At 38.0% G+C, this 21,751-nt stretch overlaps 1 long non-coding RNA gene across 2 annotated transcripts; it reads left to right on the forward strand.

Annotated features, from left to right (window-relative positions):
- The first annotated feature begins 969 nt into the window (after positions 1 to 969).
- On the forward strand, positions 970 to 4,703 carry LOC122071219. Of its 2 annotated transcripts, none has more exons than XR_006138107.1 (4): positions 970 to 1,291; positions 1,371 to 1,537; positions 2,686 to 2,918; positions 4,404 to 4,703. It is a non-coding gene; the product is annotated as an uncharacterized LOC122071219 (long non-coding RNA). The 2 variants fall into 2 exon arrangements; XR_006138108.1 differs by having other exon boundaries at positions 2,692 to 2,918.
- The last annotated feature ends 17,048 nt before the right edge of the window (positions 4,704 to 21,751 follow it).

Below are 21,751 nucleotides of genomic sequence, written 5' to 3' on the forward strand. Positions count from 1 at the left end.
AGTGAATAATGGCTGTAGGGACCCAAAACCTAGTATTTATAATACTGTCCTGCACTCAAAACCCTAAACCACAATGGGTTGAGCCAGCATATCCCTAAGCTTGAGAGTGGACCGAACCGGTTCATGCAATTTGACTCTCACCCATTTAATCAACCCGAATAATTAATTTAGCCCATAAATCCAACAATCCCTACTCAAACAAAAAACACTTTTTTCATCATACCTTCTAGCCAACTAAATTATTGATAAAAAAAAACCACATGTAACACTTCATTCATCTTAGTACCTTCCAAGAACGCAGGCATTTGGAGGAGGAGAGATCCCAAACCCTAATTTTTCGGCTATGGCTGGCAGAGAAAAGGAGTTTATCGTCAGGGCTGAGAGCCAGAGCAGTGATGCACTCTGAATCTCCCTCAATAGTCGATTTAATCGAAGCATTCGTTGCGTCGACGATCTTTATCTTGTCATCGCAGGCGCAAGCTAAAAAACGAACCTTCAGAGGATACAGCGAAAGGTCCTCCAGTATAGAATTGTTGCAGAGAAGGGACGGAGCGATAGTTCTTCTTGAAGCTCACAGACGCCATTGATTGATACTCGCTGAAAATAAATTTTTGAATGGGAAGAGTTTAATTTTTATATAAAAACTGCGGCTTTTCACTGCGACGAGAACACGGTTCAAATGCGGAAATAGCAAGTTAGCAACAAGGGGTTTTGTTAGAGCGCGTTTGTTATCGTTAAAAAAAAAAACGTTTCTGCCGTTTTTTCATTTTAATAGGACGAAAAAACGAAATCTTGTGTTTGGTGTGTGTGTATCGTTTTTGTTTTTTTGAAACCGAAAGTGAGAAACAAACAAAAAATCTTTGATTTGACGAAACACCCAAGAGCTGTTCTGGGGTGTTTCGTTTCAAGTTAATAGATTTTGGAACTATCGTTCTCTATAATTCTAGAGGAGTCCACGCATAGAGAGAAGAGAGAAGAGAGAAGAGGAGCTCGCCCCCTTGTGAAATCTCCAGTGCAACTTCGCCTCTTCTCCTTCTTCTCCTTCTTCTTCTTCATCTCTTCTAACCTCTTTCTTCTTCTTCTATTCTAACCTCTTCTCCTTATTCCTCATTTATTGTAATCACAGAGCAGGTATTGGGACTAATTTTAGGGGTTTTTTGGACCACCTATGACTGACTCCAGATTCCAGAAATAGAGATTGATAAGCTTCAATGTTTTGAGGAGAGATTTGTTCGTAACCCTCAAATATTCCCCTAAAAGGTCTTCATCATCGTATAGCTCATAGAGAGAGGTAACGTCTTCTTCTTCTCTTCTATTTCTTCTTCTTCTCTTCTGAACCTCTTCCCTTTCTTCTTCTTCTCTAATCGCAGAGCAGTTAATTCATCCTCAGTGCCCTGTGAAACCCTAAAAGGAAAGAGAGAGAGAGAGAGAGAGACTATTTGGCACACAGAGCATGGTTCGTTGATTTTTTTTTTTGGCACGCAGAGCAGAGACACTCCTACTACCCAATTCATTGGCTTCTTCACCTGAGAATCAGGTACATGTTCTCAGTTCACTCCTTCGCCCAAATCTCTTGATAGTGGTTTGATATCTGTTCGATCTTTATCTATTTTATGTGACTTAAGTGCTGCAATTGATTCATTTTTCAATGGATGTATGGTCTTGTGAATTTCCCTAACTAGTTTATATGCATAGTTAAATTGTGCTTTTGCCCTGTTTGATCTTTAGATGAATAGCCCATCCAAACCAAACTACTTTCCATACTTGTGGGATTGACTTTTAGTTGAATTATACTAATCATATTGATTTCTTGAATCAGATGCAAAAAAGGGGGGGAAAATAATTAAGCAGAGCTTAAAAATCTATCTGATATCATGTAACTGAGTTCTTCCATGGATGATGAGCTCTTGCTCTCCAAGGAAATAGGAGATGATGATGATGATGAAATTAGCAAAGCTCCCCTGTTGAGAAGACCTACCTCCTCATCTGCGCATTGTATCAATTCAGATCAAGTTATCATTCCATTTGTTTCTCCATCTTCAACTCACAACACAACCAATCCACCTTCTTTCTACACACCTCATAGCTAAGTTAAGCATAGATAAAAGACCAGCACATCATTCACATAGTGCCCCCTACTTATTCACAAAGGTTCCTTCAGCTTCGTCCATTAAGCCTAACCCCACTCTGCAATCAACCACTTGGGTGGTTCGACAAGCCTTCATCGGTGTCTTCTTGTATATATTAGTTGGTGTTGTGATCTATGTAGTGAGGAGTGGAAGTTTTATTGGTCATAAGACCTTTAAACCTGTAGATGGATTGTATTTCTCTGTGGTAACTCTTTGCACAATTGGGTATGGTGATATAGTACCCGATACAGAATTTAAGAAGTTTTTACTTGTTTGTTCATCCTAGTTGGTTTTGGATTCATTGATATATTGCTAAATGGATTAGTAACATATGTGTTGGATCAGCAAGAGTCAGTGATGTTGAGTGCAGTGGATGAGACTAGATTTAATGAAGTGTTTCAAGCTTATGTGATTGACAGAGTTAAGGGAAGAATGAGGATAAGGATGAAGGTGGGATTGGCATTAGGTGTTGTTATTATTTGTATTGCAGTGGGGATGGTAATGGTGCATTTAGTAGAGGCATTGGATTGGACTGATAGTTTCTATTTATTGGTAGCTTCAGCGACGACGGTGGGGTATGGAGATTATGCATTCATGTGATTTGAAGGGTAGGTGTTTTGCTATCATTTGGCTCTTGGTAAGTACATTGGCTATTGCAAGGGCTTTCCTCTACTTAACTAAGTTAAGGATTGACAAGAGAAATCGAAAGATCATGAAATGGGTTCTTCAGAAGAAGATGACTCTAGGTGATCTAGTGGCTATTGACCTCGATAATGATGGTTCTGTAAGGTATGTGATATGAATACTACTGCTACTGATCATCAACTATATATATATATTTATATAGGATCATTATTCATAATTAGGAACTGTGAGGAGGCCTTGATTCCATCCATGAATAATCTTCTTCATAAGGGTCATATTCTAATTGATTGAATTGAAGCATTCCTTCTTATATCTTCCAAATTCCAATTGGGGGGGGGGGAGTTCCAATAAAGATAGAATAATGGACTGCACTGAATCCTGATGTTGTGAAAGCTTTATACAAAGCCTCAGTAGGAATTGAACACATCCTTCTTGTTCTTTGCCAAGCTATTTCAATTTACTGTTATTTTCTATAATTTGGGTTTTATTTATGTAATTATTGATTTTCATCCCAAAAAATGTTTTTGAAACAAGTTTAACCAAATGCCACAACTGTCGTTTTTCTGTTCTAAAACTGTTCTTGAAACAGATTCACCAAACACCCTTTTTTTGTTTAAAAATGGCGTTTCGAAACAGAAATTTAAATTTGAGTTTCTGACACGAAACGTCATTTCTGGAACAAAAACAATACCAAACGAGCTCTTAATGGTGATACTTTTCCTTTTTTTGTCAAAATTATGAAATCTTCTAACAGAGTTGTATTAGCCGCTGCACTCCAGAGATGGACGTTTTCATCTTCACAAGTCCCAAGTGACGAGTCTCCCGGCCCGAATGAGATCAAAAGCCATGGCCCTAATGGACAGCCTCTGCCATAGCCCATAGGATTCCTTGCATAGGTGCATGTCAGGGCCAGTGGGAGAGCGGATCAGGTTTACGGACGAGAATGTACGAGAACGATCTTGATTCGTGGATTTAGAATTAATTTTCTCTCTCTCCATTTAATAGATTATAAATCCATTGACCAGGGATGTACGAGAACATTCTTGTACGTGAACCTGATCCGTTCACGCCCAGTGGATACATGGAATGAGCTTGTGCTTTTTTTTTTTTAGGTAATCAATGAGCATATACTAGAAATCATAAGAAAATTTTTTGAAATCTCTTAATGCTCCCTCAGTTGTGGGGCTCATAAAACAGATTTTTTATAAACCCCTTTTATCTCGTACTGATGTACGTAGGATCTTTAGCATGATGGCTATTGTTGTGTATTTTATTTGGTCCCATCGTAATGATGTCATGGTAAATCATACGAACCCCAACCCCATGTCGATTATCTTGATGATTAATCGTTGGATGCATGATTTAGATCTATTTCAAGTCTCTAACAATGTCACCGTTTCTCCCTTTATCACAGACTATTTAGCATTCTTCTTGAATAGGGAAAGCCCACTACCTTTTTTGCCATTTCGCGCTTTAGTATGTATTGGGTTTACTAATTTTTTTTAGGCTAGCATCTTTTTGGTTGTGTGGTGTTCTATTTTGTGGTCGATTTCAGGTTATCTATTAAGGTTCTTCCACATCTCTCTCACTGAAATTGAAGCTAATGGGGCTTTATATGGTTTGCGTCAGGCGTTCGCTATGCATTGGACTATCATTGAAGTTTGGTTCTCCTCAAAGGATCTTCTTCAACCTATTCCCATAGTGTCCCACTCGCCATGGCCGTACTATAGTTTTGAGGTGTTTTGGGATATCTATGCCCAGTATGGGCACGTGTAAATATAGGGACTCTAATCACACTATGAGACACTTGCAGCATATGTACTTCTCTAGGTCCTTGGCTTGGGGAGATGATGTTTAATTAATAGATTCTCTTTTCTTCATAAAAAAAAAATAATAATAATAAGAAAATAATTTGAGGCATTTTTTTTCCCTTTTGGTAAGAACCATATGTCAGTTAAGTTGAATTATTTTTCTTTTATAGATGATAAAAAAAAAAAGACTTCATTAATTAATATAGTAGAGAACATCAACAACATGTCCTGTATCCAGGATTCTAAATTTTCTATGCATAGCCAATGCAGCAATGCTCTTAATTAATATCACACATTTGTTTGGGGACTTGAGACAAAAACTTAGTTTGTTTTTTTAATTGAAAATCTAGGTAGACTTTGTAAGTTAAGGAGAAAATCTTATCTTCTTTTTTTTTCGGTAAAAAGAAAAAATCTAATCACATAATTGATAAATTAGTAGCTAGGTTGGGATTTATCATTTAAAACAAAAAGATGCTTGGTCGCATAGCCTAGCTCCCAAACACATGGTGTGCAAAATGACCACTCCACCCCCTTGTGAAATCAAAATTTCCAATCATGTTGAGGTCCTTGCACGTGTTCTCATTAGCCCTCGTGCTGATGGAAGGGTCACACAACCAAGTAGCAATATTTTGCCCAAATTTTAAAATTTTCAAAGTTGAATGATATTTCATTTTGAAAGGAAAATTGAAGATGCTTTGTATTCTCATCCCTCAATCACTTTTTGTTTTGAAAATTTTCATGGTTGTACATTGAATAAATGACCTCTCTTCTTAGACTCGGGATTGCACTGCATTCAACGTTTCCAAATCAATGTGGGTTTTGCTTACCTTAACATTTTTTTTTTTACTTATATTCCTAGGCTTTTTAGTCCAGTGTTGTTTAATTTTTTACCAATTAATACGACACACCTCTGTTTTCTTTTCCTTTTTTCCCATTTTGTTTGATTTTTAAATCGAGCCCATATAATTGGGATGAGGCTATGTTGTTGTTGTTGTTATTATTAGATTTTTAAACTGCTTTAAATGTACCATAAAGTTTTTTCATCCTTCCCATTTTAACTAACTATGATCACAACAAGTGTGTCGTATGTTAATTAAATGGGGTCGGACTAGGTCCTGACCCGATTCCTTCATGGGTCGCCCACTTGAGGTAATCATAGACGCACTAGGATTAGGAACCGTAGTTGACCAGTGCTCTATAAATAAGAGGGTTTGGCCACAAATGTTTTTGACTTAATTCTCAAGAACTTTCTCTCTCCTTTGTTCATCGTTGTTCGTGTGGATCGACGTGTACAGTAACTCAATCCATCTCGCTGCGAGCAAAGCTACATCGAGGTAATCCCAGATCCTAAATACCTGTTTGCTTTCCTTTTCTTTTCTTTTTTTTTACTTTAGTATCAGAGCTGGTGTTAATGGTTATGTTGCACGTCACCGCTAAGAGTTGCATGTTGCTGTGTTTTTGCCACAGCTGTGCCGTTATAAAAAAAAAAAGGCAAATTATCTTGTACCACCCCTAAAATTGAAAATAACTTGGAGTAACACATAAAAATGAAAATAATGTCCAATAGACCCCTCACTTTCATATAATTATATATAAAAAAACCGATTCTGTTAGGTTTAAGACAATAAGTGATGATGTCATCAGTCATTTTTTCACTAAATGGCCAATCTACCCTTATGGGTATGTTATTCAACTATATATGTGGAAGCATCTAATTCTTTTATACATATTTCATTGTAAAAGTATCAATTTTCTGGTATCGATATGTCAATGATCTTCCCTCTCAAGATCATCGATTTTAGGGGGATTTCCTTGAGAATTCGTTTGCGGTTGTGGATTCCCGAAGCTAATGGCCACGAGGACCATGGTTATAGCCGCCGGTGCAACAGTGCTTCTGTATTGCATGTTGCATCAGAGATTGTCGTCGTGGAAGGACAATGAGGATGATCGCAGTGGAGATTACTCAAAATCGAGTCGTTTAAGAAGGAGACATGTGCATCGCCCTGCGCAGGCACCAGCCACATGGTTTGAAGCTATCACTACGTTATCGGAGATGCTTAGGTTTACGTATTTGAAAACCCTAGGTACATGGCCTATTGGGGGCTTACTTCGGCATCAATTATCTTATTCGACATCAGGTATGCTGTGATCTTGCTCCCTCTTGCGCTTTACGTTTATTTGATAGTAGTCGAGGATTGTGCCCGTCTTTGAATGGATTAGTTCCATGTGCATTTGTCCATTTCGGACCTCTCTAGCTTCAGTTTTGTTGAACTTTGGCAAATGTGGAATCTTCAGTTTAAGAGCTATAATTATGACATTTGATGTCAACTTGATTGTGTTTCATCACTTTTACTTGCTGCTTATAGGACATCTGATATTGAGATGCCAAAATTTTCCACTAGAAAAGGGGGTGAAAATAAACAGAAAAATCACCAATAAAGTAGTGGCTTGCATCTTGTCTTGAATTAATATTCTACTCCTAGCTAAGGTCGTGGCTGAGCACCTGGTGAGAGAGAGCATGTAATGGTTTGGAAGAAAATGGATTTTTTTTTTAGAGTTTAATTATAAGGGTAAAAGGGACATTTCTCACTTTCAGTTAATGGTGTTACAAATTAGGGGTGCGGTAGACATTATATTCATTTTTGGGGTTACTCCAAGTTATTTTCAATTTTTGGGGCAGTACAAGATAATTTCCCATATATATATACATACCAGTAAACTTGCGCAAGCAATGCACGAATGGGCTTTTGTTATGTAGCAAATAGCAATGTATGATATAAGCTAATTGAATAAATAAGGCAAAATTACATGATTTGTATGGATTAGATTTTTAAGATAATGCTTGAGTTCACTGGTAATTTCTTAAGTGAGACCCATTCAACTATGGGATACATATGTTATGTCACAAGACATCAAGTTATTCTACCTTCATCTCTATAATTAGACATTATATTATTGTAACAAAAAAAGGACGCGGGGGGGGGGGGGGAACAAAAAGCCTTAGCGAGTGCCTTCTGAATTTGTAAGAAATAAGGTCTTGTTGTAAAGTATCAAGCAACTTGTTACAGTGAGACCCTATAAACCTACAAATCATTGCTAAATTGCTCCATTTTTGTTTCCTCTACACTGGGATTCATTGAAAATAGATAAGAAATGAATAATATTTATTCAAAATAATCTGGAACCAACTGTAAGTCTATTCACTTCAAAGCAACAAATTTGTACTTTTGAGAAACAAGTGCACACTACAGTCTTTGGACAAAACTAACTTCGTAGAATACATTGGATTACACAAAGAGATGATAGTACCAAAAGCAACAAACAAAAGATTTCACATTAGTAGAGCCATTCTATAATGTAAAAAAAAAAAAAATTAGTGATTTAGATTCAGTGTAGTTAAAAAACATACATTATTGCCTAGAGAGCTAAAATTGAGAAATCTTGTGCTACTGTAGTAGCTCTTTTGTGCAATTGAGAAATGCTGGGCTAGTGATTCAAGAGCAAAGAAATCTAAAATTGATAAATTCTAGACTATTGTAGTTGCTGTTTTGTATTCTCACTTGTATATATAGGCAAGGGCTATGTGTGAATGAATCTCCTGCAAGGTCGGGAGAGAGACATTTGACAATCAAATGATAATCAAATATTAAATCAGTAGATAAATTAATAACATTAATAACACTTAATGCTGCCCAAGAGAGCCGTTTGGCAAACTCTCTCCACCAAACCCTCTTCCATCTTTCAATCCCTATTCAATCCGTTGTTATCTTTCTTCTTTGCTCTAGTCTCTGCAAAACCTTTTATTTTCTCTGTTTAGGATTCCCTCTTCTACAAATCCTTTCATTTTCTCTCTACAAAAATGGATAGAAATAAATGAGATTCATTTATTGTTATAATAATAATAAATTAAGAAACAAAATTTATGTGCCTTTCCAGTTAGTTTCCATGTGGAAAAATAGTAATATAAAATTGAATTAAAATATATTGGTTAGATTGAGACCTAAGGTAGGATAGTGTATTATAGAGATAATACAAAATTTGAAATTTGAAAGGAGTTAAATAAACAAAAGAAATGACGTAATTAGTGAGGAATTTCATGCAGAAAAAACTGTTAAATCGATGAAAGAATATTGAGATAAACCTTTTTTTCTGGCAATTGATGGAGAGGCACATTACTACCATAAAAGAGGATAGATATTTTAAGGCAGGGATGTCACACCCTGCCTCAAATTGACCAAGGTATGCGGCATTGAATTTTCAACCTAGTTAACCTATCATGCCCAGGATCACTGATGCAGTATCTTATTCTCACAAATGCTATCAAGATCCCAACTAAAATTAGATTATAATAATAAAATCATATAAATATCACTGGTGATGTACTAACATGATAAACTACATTATACAATTTTCATGTCTGAAAACAACCACAGGTTTCAATACTAGTTACTACACATTCCATAAATATATACATCAAAAGGAATATATGAGATAGTAGAAGTGATGTCCATCAACATCCTGGTGTCTCGCAGACACAAGCCTCACAACCGCTGCCAAAGTCCAATCTTGCCTCAACACTGGTTCCACCATCTAAAAATAGTAATCAACGAGGGATGAGCTTCACAAGCTCAGTGAAGGGTGTACATGCAAGCACACACAAACAAATGGTGCAAACACACACAAGCAAATAATGCAATGTATGCTCAAGAAAATTAGATGACATCCCTGGTCTTAGAGTCACACACATCGGTCACCCAGAGATACAGGCTAGTTGCAAGTCAAGAACCTACAGGTCCTGAAATCTCATACATCGGTCACCCCACAAACCCTTAATGAGTAACCCCATCCTACAACCATGGTCCCAAAATCTCATACATCTGTCACCCATGTTGTAGACATCCATGGTCCTGGAATCTCATACATTAGCCACCCGTGCTATGGGGCATGCAACCACAGTCCCGAAAACTCATACATCAGTCCCCCGTGCTGCATCCCATCTCCTAGGATTAGCCAGTACCTAACCCCCTATTGGCAAGGGGTGTAGCACTAGGGTATGTGAATCCTAACCATATGCATTCTACATGCATCAATCAAATCTATAGCATCTAATCATACATTAGTGACCATCATTGTAATACCGACCTTTGAGCCCACGGTACCAGAAATGCACCTCGGCCACACTATGCCTCAGACCATTGATCTTATAATCATTACCACTTATCACACATCATACCACACACATCCTCTGACCTCTAGGCCCACAGTACTGGAAATGCACCTCGAACACACTATGCCTTAAACCGTCAGAGCCACTGTCATAACTGTATTACTGACCTCTAGGCCCACAATACCGGAAAGAACCTCTACCACACCTTGCCCCCAGACCATCAATACCACAGTTACAACTGTAGACCTCATCCACAGAACCACAATCACTTACCTCACATACCTCTGCAATCTGGAACCATTTCACCGCCTCATCCTTCCATACTCACAGGTTAGCAATAAAAATAACAAAAGAGTTGTAGTTTAATTATATCACAATTACAAGATAACAATATGCATACACAATGTCACAATTCACTCACATATGTATGATCCATACAAAATAGAAAGGAATGCAAAAACACTCTGTAAAATAAAGTCAAACACCCACTTACTTTGTTACCCAAATCACAATTGTTATCGTTGAATTCCTGTCACCGCGTATCCTCACCGGGTGATTTTGGTTCCTACATATATAATTGTGTGCCATTTTATCAACATTCATAACAAACATAAATTGTCAACTATATGATTAAATTTTACTATCAATCTAGATTAGATAGGGTTATTCTTGTTCCCAATCCTTTTTTATTAGTTTTTAATTCAATCAAGAATCCCTTTCATTTATGAAATTTCTGGAATTGAAGTTTGTAGATACTAAAACCATCATTTAGGGGCCATACTATCCCCTTTACATATGTATAATAGGTCTTTAATAGTTTCAGTAGGTTATAGGTCGATACAATAGCCTTACTGGCTTCTGGGAGCCCAACTTGCTGGACACAGTAAGGATGACTGGCTGGCCGGTTGTCTCCCATCGGTTCCCTTAAATCTTGTAGAATTCGATTCTACCCTATTGTTCCTTGCAACACAAGTTGTTGTGAAGCTGAATTGGGTTGTATTCTCTCGAATCGACCACTAGATTGGGTTAAATATTTTAGCCCAATTTCAGTTTTACAACATAATTCTGACAATAAATAATCAAAAACCTATTGAAATTCTCACTTCCAGCAATTATCAAATTTCTTCCCTAATGTATGGAATCAAATTCCACTTAATTGACCTTACTTTCATCCCAATTTTATCTCTTATCGCTGAAATTATAAAAACCCTAAATTCCAGGGTTTACAGGAAAAGGTTTCATGCAAATTGGGTCCCAGAACCCTTCCCAAAATTGGCATTTATTGTACTGGGTACCAATTCTGCAATTCCAGCCCTTAATTACTAGAAATTCCTAACCCTAGTATGCTACTAAGACCACGTCAACTGCTTAGAGGCAGCAACACTTACCCTAGATGTAGGCAGCCCCAAAAATTGCAGCTGTATTCTTCCTTTCTTCTTCTTCTCTTCTACAGCTGTTCACTAAGTTGGGCAACAAGCAAATGAGGTGAGCACAACTGCCCCTCGCCTATATATATCCAGCCAAAATAGGCCTTAAGGTTTGTTTGGCTAAAAACCAAATTCCTAAAAATTAATTTTCTAAAACTAAATTCTAATATAAACGATTTATAATTTATTTTCCTTACATATACCCCACCAAATACTGACCTCTTAAGTGCAAATTAATCACTAGTAGAACACCTACATACCTGGAAAGTACAAAGCTTAAGAGTATAGGCATGTGGGCCTCACACAGAAAATAGATTTTCCTATATTTTGTTACTCGAACTGGCTGGCCGGTTGGCAACTGGGTACATTGAGGAATTGGTCGACAGTACAACAGGGCATGTCTTGTTGTCATTTATGGATGGATTATCTGGATATAATCAAGTGAGCACGCACCTAGAAGATCGCAAGAAGACAAACTTCACCACCCCATAGGAAACCTATTGCTACGAGGTGATGCCCATCGGATTGAAAAATGTCGAGGCAACTTATCAGCTACATGAATTGATCTTGGATCAAGGCCGATAGAATCTGCGCAAAGTTTGGCATCAAGAGGCAACGCTCCACCACTTATAGGCCACAAACCAATGGGGCAGTGGAAATAGCCAATGAGAATATCAAAGCCATCCTTCGAAAAAAAAAAACAATAAAGAAAAGAAAAAAAAATGGTTGAGACCCACGGGGATTGGGTAGAGAAGTTGCCACTTGCTTTGTGGGCACATCGGACTTCTATACGATCCTCGACTGGGACAACTCATTTTTCTTTGGTGTATGGGGTTGAGACAGTACTACCAGTGGAGATCTCAGTAGCATTTCTTAGGGTACTTTTGGATAGTCAAATACCCAAAGGAGAATGGGTGAAGGCTAGGAACGACAAGCTCAACTTTCTGGGTGAAAAGCGTATGAATACTATGGATAATCTGATGAAGTATCAACTAAGAATGGCTAACGCTTTCAACAAGCGTGCTAAACTCTGTCACATAGAAGAATGTGAGCTAGTTCTTCGAGAACAAAGGGCTCACATTCATGACCTAAGAGGAAAGTTCAGGCCCGATTGGAGTGGCCTATTTACTGTTAAAGAAATCTTGCCAGGGAAGATTGTAAGACTCATGGACCTCAATGGGGAAGAAGTGTCTAGATAGTTCGTCATGGATCAACTCAAGAGATATTATGTATGACAGGGTGGACCACCTAAACTACGCTAGACCTGATTCCTCTTAAGAGATATGTAGGCAACTTGACATATACAAGTGCGGTCTCAACAATCTCGGTGCTACAAGATGGCTCCCAGATTAATAATTAAGGTATCTAAAATATCATTATATCTTGTTTCCCCCAAGAATCACCACTTGGCATATTTGGCCATTAAGTATTCGGCATTCACTTGTGGTCCTCCAAATTCTTATCTAGAATTCCATCCTACCAAAGATCACCACCCGACACTAGTTATCAAGGCCAGTTCATTCCCCACACTTGGTCGGTTAAAAAAAAAAATACTTGATGCAATAGTGATAAAGGTTTAGTTGTGTCAATAGCTAATGAGTAATGCTTTGAAAAATCATCTCTCCTTTGTTTGTGGCGGTTGCAAAAAAAAAAAAAAAATATATATATATATATATATATAATGGACTCTTTGGATGTGACATTCAAAAAATGGACCTTGAACATAAACATTGAGGCACCGGGACTACTAGAATCTATGGACCTGTGGGTACTGAGTCAGATTGGATGCATAAAGCTACATCATCACTTACTCCGACAGTGCCTCAACATTGGGATGCTGATCTCCATGTATGTCATTTTAGGACTGTTGAGATTTGCCCAACTCTGGAGGAATTTTGGGCCTTCATGCTCTCTCCACCTAAAGGTAGATTGAATCAGCCATCTTTGAAGAAGGACTACTCAGAAGAAATCCAAAGGTTCTTCGGATGGGGAAAAGGGGAAATGAAGCAATTTGTCAGCTATTGGAAGATTGACATCCTAAAGGTAGCCATAATCTTCGACAAATACTGTTGGTGAGGGTAAAATCTGTCCTCTAGCAGTCCCAACCACTTGTCCCTCAGGTGAGATGCGTGTGTGACCTTGTGCAAACCATTTTGACCTATTTTTCCCCTTGTTTGGCTTAGGTGCAGTGGTAGTTGTCTTATCCACAGTGGAACCTATACTGGCCAAATTGGACAGCCTAACTGCCCTTAGTGCTTGCCATGTCCAGACACCTTTGGATCAATGCTGAAATTTGATATGGGGTATCACACAGACTATTTCCTATGCCTAGTCAAGTGGGAGAACCATTCGGAACAAGAAGCATCTTGGGAACGTGGGGATGAGATGAAGGAAAAATACTCTAGAATGTTTGGATTACAGGTACGTTCAATTTTGAGGGCGAAATTTCATGGATGGAGGGGGGATGTTATACCCGTGCAATTTCTCATTTTTATGGCTGAGTGCAGGTGAAACATATAAGGATGCCAGCACCAATGCGTATTTGGTAGTAGTTATCTTTTGTTGAGAAGGAAGGATGACCCCACATGCACATGCTACTCACGTTTCAAGTTTTGAAAGGGTTTCAAACCATAGAAGAAGTGGTCAGTATAAGTCCTTAGACCTTGAAGGGATTTTCCTGAACCCTAATAGTTTAATGCACACAGAAAGGGGTCCACATCCCAGCAATCACCTAAGGGGAACCCAGTCAACTAATGGGTTCTATTCCATACAAGGTGAACCAAATTAGCCTACATCGGCTAATGATCACTGGCTGGAGGAGAACAGCTGGTGAACACCCTTCAGTGAAGATACTGGCTAGAATGGGGTTAAATTTCCGTGGGGCCCGGACCCTCGCATCCGTCCACCTCAAACCATGCCCAACAGTTGGCACAACCTACCAAGGGATGGACCCAAAGGTGGGACCACTAGTGCCAAGAGAAGGATTAACCCAATAATGATTGAAAAAATCATGAATTCCCCAAATAGCCCTTATGTAACTTAAGTTACTATAAATAGAACCTCCTGCTCATTCATTTCATTCCTACCGACTCAAGAGCCAGGGAAGAATAGGAGAAGAAGGAGAAGATGAGCAAGGGAGGAGGAAGAAGAGGGGCGCAAGGGGGTCACCTACCCATTTTAAGATGAGTTCTTTTCTCTCTTTACCCTCTATGTAGTTTTCTCTCTCCTTCCCCATTGTAAAACATAAGCTAAATTAGGCAAGCCCTAACTGATTTCCCTCCACCCATCTACCCAATCTACAAATTGAATGGGAAAATGGTGTAGGAGACATAAACTAGCATGTTGGTTATGCACATTGAGTGTGTAGACCTCCCCTATAAGAAGCCCCATTTCATAACCCCAATTTGGGCAACCTAAACCATTTAATTCCCAAATTCCCTAAAATTAACCCTCACAACCTAACACTATGTTGGGGAAAGGAAATATTGCATATATGTTAAAGGTTTAGAGTGATCATGGATGGAGCTAGTGGCCATGATATGAAGTCCCAACCAAAATCCCCAAATATAGGGTAACCCAGACCTCTAAATTGGGGGATTGAGTCAACCTTGGGATTCTTGCCCATCTAAATTGCTATTTCACTAACCCTAGACCTAGGGATGGGGGAATAATTCTCAGTAGAGAGAGTTCCTTTTCTTCAAATTCAATTGGTTCCAATAAAAATTGATTGCTCTACTACATAGAAATTGGGCTTCAAGTAAACTCCTTTATGCTGGGCCTCAGCTCACCAAATGGCCAACCCAGAAAATTTGCAGCCATATTAAAATTGACTATTTCATTAGGATGAGACAATCAGCTTCGTGTTAGAACAAAGCATGTGAAAAAAAAAATGAATTATATTTTTTGTTGATGTGAATAGGGTTAGTGTATCTTAACCTTACCCAAATTGCATCAAGAGGTTTACCATCTTACTGAAAATTTTAGTTTCTCCCTTAATGACTTAGGTCATGTTTGGAGGGTACTTTATGTATTTTATGATGCTTGGCTATGTGATTGATTTTATTTTGCATATAATATCATTGTTTTAATGTGCATCTGTATATGAATTTTATCAGTTCCATTATATGCTTCCATGACGATTATGACTTGTGACTTGCTCCACTTGTTGGGATGCGTGGTCGATCTCCACCCACTGGCCTATGCTTGTTTCTTATTGGTTTGTATTGGAAATTATAATTGGTATTTTATTTAAGTGAGCATGTTCCTATGTATGTCATTAGAGATAGTCTTCATGTATGATGTAAAGTGTGGTGCTCCCCACTCAATAAATTGATATAGTAGGAATTTGAAAGGTTGTAATTATTTTTTAATAATGTAATTAATTTTATTTGCAAGCCTATAAAGGAAAAGTACCTCGTACAGCATATCATACTTTTACACGACCTCGATATGTTGCTTTGAGTATCGATCGAGTTCCTATGAGGGACCTATGTGCACCTGTGGGTATGGTGCAATTTTGTGGATTGGAGATACTTAATTCTCCTTAATATTTGTTCAAAATTGATTAAAATTATATTTCCTTGACCCATACATATGAGATTTGATTATGAGTCTAGCAAATTTTTTTTGTCTCATTGTGTGTAGTAAGGAATCATTAACTTTAATCATTGGTTTCTAGAACAAATTCTTAGATGTGTACCTAATGTTTATTTTGCATATCATTGTGTATAGTGATATGTCCAATAATCATGTTGTTGCGGACTTCACCAATGGTGACAAATTTACTGGACCCAATTGTGATATGTGGCATCGAAAGATGCAATATTTGCTCAATGAAAAAAATTATCTTGAGTATTTGACCACTACTATGGACAAACCCGCGGAGGGTATTATCGCTCAACACCATTGTGATATGGAAACCTATAATCAGTTGGTGAAATGGATCATAGTGTGTGGTTTATTATGTTTTGCAGTATGCATCACAATCTGATTGGTGATTATGAAAAATACACCATGGTTAAGTCTATATGGGATCAACTTAAAATTGACTTTGTAGGTATATCTACTACAAGATTAAGGGGTATGACCTTGAAGTTGAGATGTATAAGATGGATCCTAAGCAAACTATGTTAGAACACCTTAGGGTGCTTAAGAACATGATTCAGAAGCTGAAAGATGCTAGGACCACTCTTATTGACTAGCAATAGGTTCAAGCTATCATCAGGACACTATCTGATTCCTGGAGTCCTATAAAGCTCGTTTTCACACATAATGATAACATTAAAAATTTCTTTGACGTTGCACAACATGTGGAACTTGAGGCAGAGTGCTAAGAGCCGAACCATGTAACTAGTTGCCTTAGTCGCCCAAGGAAGCAACCACAAGTCTACACATAAAAGACATGACAAAAAAATCAGGATGGGACTCAGAACCAGGCACAAAAAGAGCTAAGCACAAACGAGGCATGGTAGCAGAAAAAAAGATCCATCTAAGGTTAAATGCTACAACTTCCAGAAGATGGGGCACTTTGCTTTTGATTGCATTGAGCCGAGAAGGTACCATTCCTATCCTTCTATGTACATTTCTTTGTACCTATGTTTTGGTTTTCCATACACAGTCTGATTGAATTTTGCATATAAGAGCAACAAAACATATAGCGCAAGATCAAAGGGGTTTTGTAGATTATTGTAGAGTTTCGGCTGGATCTTAGAATGTGTTCATGGGGAATGGCACTAGTGAGGTAGTTCGAGGAGATAGTACTTATCAACTCAAGATGTGTATTAGGCATACCTTACTTCTTCACAACGTGTTTTAGGCACCAGATATTCAGCATAATTTACTTTTAGTTTCCGCATTATTATCTTTAGGATATTCTTTCTATATTGATGATTACACTTTAGAGAATTATTTAAGTGGTACTATTATTGGACGTGGATCACTAATTGATGGATTTTTTAAATTAAATTTAATTGATTATACTTCATCTATTTCTTATGTAGTTAATACATGTGATAATTCTGAATCTATTATATTGCATGCTAGATTGGAACACATAGGGTGAGATAGGATAGCTAGAAGGCCTTTTAAGCTCATTTACTAACGTCAAACTCCCTATGTTCGAGCCCTGTCTAGTAGATAAGGCTCATCGGAAGCCTTTTGAAAAGGCATTTCGAGCTATCCAACCTCAAGCACTTGTCCACTCACACATTTACAGACCTATGAATGTAAAGGCATATCATGGCGCCTCTTATTTTCTCACATTCATTGATGATTATTCGCGATATGATTATCTGTATTTGATCGCTCACCACTATAAGGCATTACATTGCTTCAAAAGCTTCATGGCAGAGGTTGAGAATCAGTTAAGTAAGAGCTTAAAAACTCTATGCACTAACCGAGGATGTGAGCATCTGTGACCAGTTTAAGGAACTGTGTGAGGAGAAGGGGCTTTGCAGGCAGTTGACCATACCTTATACTTCGTAGCGAATATGACACTCTTAGATATGGTTAGGTCGATGATGGTGTAAGCCAACCTTCCAATATCTTTCTAGTGGATGCTCCTTTGACTGCTGTCTACACCTATAACTGAGTGCCTTCACAGTCAGTTCCTTTGACTCTTATGAGTTATGGAAGAACGTAAAATCAAATTTAGGGCATATGCGACTATGGAGATTAGTAGATTATGTTTAAAACACGTTTCATAAGTTTAGGAAACATATCTTTATAAGATATTCTGACAGCTCAAAGGGTTACAATATATACGGTAGACACCCTGATGGAGAAATGACCGAGATAGATAGAGTCACGCAATGTCAAATTTATTGAGACTGACTTTCCTAGCATTACTGACGCCAGTAGGGATCTCAACCATTTTAAGATAGGATGAGGAAAGCGTCTCACCTACTCTTGGCGAGGTGGGGAATTAACTTATCCTATAATCGCCAGATAAGGTGAGACCGATCATTAGCCTAGTGGGAGTGTACCACTGATGATCATAAAGATTCCTTCACACATAAGAACACTTGTGGTTACATTACCAATCGTCGTTGTGAGATTGAAGGGGAAGTTCTCATTTGTGTTCCAAAGGATGAGAATGAACTCGCTTCTTTGCAAGTGGTGCTTTCCTCACCAACTAAGGATAAGTGACAAACTACTATGAAGGATGAACTGAGTTCTATAAATAAGAACTATGTATAAAAGTTAGTTGACCTACCTCCTGGGTGAAAGACCATTGGAAACAAATGGCTCCAAAGGTCAACGCAAGGCAGACAGTTCAATTGACAAGTATAAGGCACGCCTTGTGGCAAAGGGCTATACCCAAAAAGAGGGTGCGGGCTATACCCAAAACGAGGGTGCCAACTATAATGAGGCTTTCTCCCCTATGGTGAGAATTGCCTCAATTCACCTTATTTTAGCCATTATTGTAAAATTGAATTTAGAACTCTTTCAAATGGATGTTAAAATTGCATTCTCAATGGAGAACTAAACGAGGAGATCTTTATGGATTAACTAGTGGGTTTTGAGGTCAAAGGACAAGAGCGCAAAGTCTGCCATCTCAAACGTTCTATATATGGCTTTAAACAATCATCTAGACAATGGTACTTTAGATTTCATAATGTCATTACCTCTATTGGTTTTGAAATTATTAAAGAGGAACAATGTGTATGTGAAATAGTTGAAAGGAAGTTTCCTTATTATATCCTTATATGTTGATGAGATTTTGTTGGCTAGGAATAACATGGAGATGATTGTCGCCACTTAAGAGTGGTTGTCCTCTACTTGAGATGAAGGACATGGGTAAAGCCAAATTTGTATTAGGAATTAAAATCCTTAGGATTCGCTCCATGAATTTTTTTAGTTTGTCTCAAGATACTTACATAAAAAAGATCTTTGAACAATTCCACATAGACAAATCTAAACCTATTGGCACTCCTATAGACAAGGCGTGCGCTTTGAGCCTTGACCAATGCCCTAAAATTGATGAGTAGAAGAATCAAATGTCTAAAGTACCCTATGCAGAAGCGATAGGCAGTCTGATGTGTGCAATGATATGCAAGCGTCTAGATATATGCTTCGCAGTTGGCATGATTAGTCGTTACCAGAGTAACTCTAGACTAGGTCATTGGCAGGCAATAAAAAGAATCTTTTGATACCTTCGTGGGACCACTAATCTCACCCTCACTTACAGTGATTTGGATTTGAGATTGAGAGGATACAGTGATGCTGACTGGGCTAGTGACAGAGACGAGTGCAAATTTACTTTAGGATATGTATTCCTCTAAGGAGGAGGGGTTGTATCTTGGAGCAACATGAAGCATACAAGTATCGCCTTATCCACAATAGAGTCCGAGTACATCGCGTACTAGACTATCATTCAGGAGGCGGTTAGATGAAGAGGTTCTTATAGTGCCTTGGCATTACCACCCATTCAGGAGATGTAGTGCTTGTACATTGTGATAGTACAATAGCCTTGGCATTCACTAAGGACCCCAAATTTTATGGGAATCTCAATTACATAGACATTAGATATCATTACATTCAAGACATAGTTGTGCAAGAGGAAGTTATCTTGAAACATATCTCCACGATTGGTATGGTGGTTGATCCACCAACCAAGCCTATTGCTCGGACATTTACTTTACTCACGTTAGGAATCTGAGGACTTCAACATAGATGATTTGTATTTTGGTTTTTGACATTTCTTTAGACATTATTGTTATCACTCATTGATTTATGTATGAGACATATATTTCTTTTGGCTGACTTGTGTGTATATACATTTCATTTTGTGAATATGTCACAAAGCTTTAATCATCCAATCAGATGGGTGATTCATCTTGGCACTTGGAAAGAGCGAGCAAGATGAACCAAATTCACATTGGTACTCAAAGACAACAAGCGAGATGAACAACTAAATTTTAAACTAAGTGGCACTTTAGTTAGAGCTAAGATGAGACCTTTCTATGATCGAACACAGAGATCCCACGTCTCTGTGTAACCTACTTATAGTCGAGTATAAGAATTCAGGCAAGTACCATGGGGGCGACTGGGCTGATTGACTCAAGTAGGAGCTTGATAGTGCGACTAAACCCAAACTCATATGGTGCTATTTTTTTTTTTTTATGAATGACATGTCCACCTTAGTGGGAGTTGCACCATAGCATACATTTTATATTGTATGTGCTTTGTTATAACCATTTGTGAGAGTGATTAAATGGATCCATTCTTTGTCACTATATGAGCCAGTTGGATCAAATTGAGTTGATTCTATGGATATCCTCTACTTGAGACAATGCCATAAAGAGGTTGCCCAATGACACTACTTTGATGTGCTCCTTAGGATCATGGATGATGTGGTCTAGTGGGACACAATTGGAAAAGTAGTTGGAAATAGTCTGATTGACATACCGGCTTAGAGAAAACTATTTGAAATTACACCCTTGTTTTATGGCTTATTGCTCGACGACTTGTCGTATTTATGTTTCGATGTAGTCATGAGCACATTATATGTTTTAAGGTTAGCACTACTCATAATGAGGAATTGAAAGTGCTAAATTTGGTGCATTTGAATTGTTTAGGGTACCCCAGATTATTTTTGAGTGAGATGATATGTTGGTTACATGGAAGCTTGATATAACACTCCTACCTTTGTACTATCTCTTTAGGTTAACTCCATTTCATGTATGATGAGACACCTATGGTAGAGAGACTTCTTGAATGGACAATTGAGTATGTCCATCCTATGTGGACGAGTGGGAGAAGTTAATCGAAGTGAGTCTTAATCCAATTCGTTCGTGGGTCACCCACTTGAGGTAATCATAAACCCATTAGGAAAAGGAGTCCTAGCTGGCCAAATCTCTATAAATAAGAGGTTTGGAAATAACAAAACTAGGTTATTGATGAGCACATTTATGTGTGAAATCTAAGGTAGTAAAACATGTATTTTACATATTTAGAATGGAGCTACCTTAGGTTTTACTCTCTTTTTGCAGGTTTTATATTTTCAAGGCCTTAAGGACTATCGGGCGCTATATCTTCAATTTTACATGTAAAGAGGTCCTAGTTCTTTTCATGGTTACAAAGAGGATGAAATTCTGAGCAAGATGGACATGTTCAATTAAAAGTACACATTCGTTTGGTCACCCGTACAAATGATTATTCTTTTTGGGTCAGAAAAAGAATAATAGATCAGAACTGAACCGAGATGTAGAACCTGCCCGTTTGCAATTGCCCCAGGGGTATTAGGAATACTCCAAATTCTGACAAGGATTGATGGACCACATCCTTAAGTGATTAAAGATTTGTTTTTGGTAACAACAACTACCTAGCGTAGTTGGTGAGCTATGGTGTACAAAATTCCCTTGCTCACAAAGAGGTCTCAAGTTCGAATCTTAGGGTTGTTTTTTTTAGAGAATTTTGTTGAAGATTTTCTGCTTTTCACTCACTTAAAGCACTAAGGGCATGGAGGGGATTTCCACATCAAATTAGAAGCAAGCAAAATCGTGGAAGGGTTCCTGCGCAAGAAGAGAAGAAAAAAAAAGGAAAGAAAAAAAAAAGAGGAGAAATAAAGAT

The sequence above is a fragment of the Macadamia integrifolia genome, unplaced genomic scaffold (assembly GCF_013358625.1).
Source record: "Macadamia integrifolia cultivar HAES 741 unplaced genomic scaffold, SCU_Mint_v3 scaffold_198A, whole genome shotgun sequence".
In the NCBI taxonomy this organism is placed as follows: Eukaryota; Viridiplantae; Streptophyta; class Magnoliopsida; order Proteales; family Proteaceae; genus Macadamia; species Macadamia integrifolia.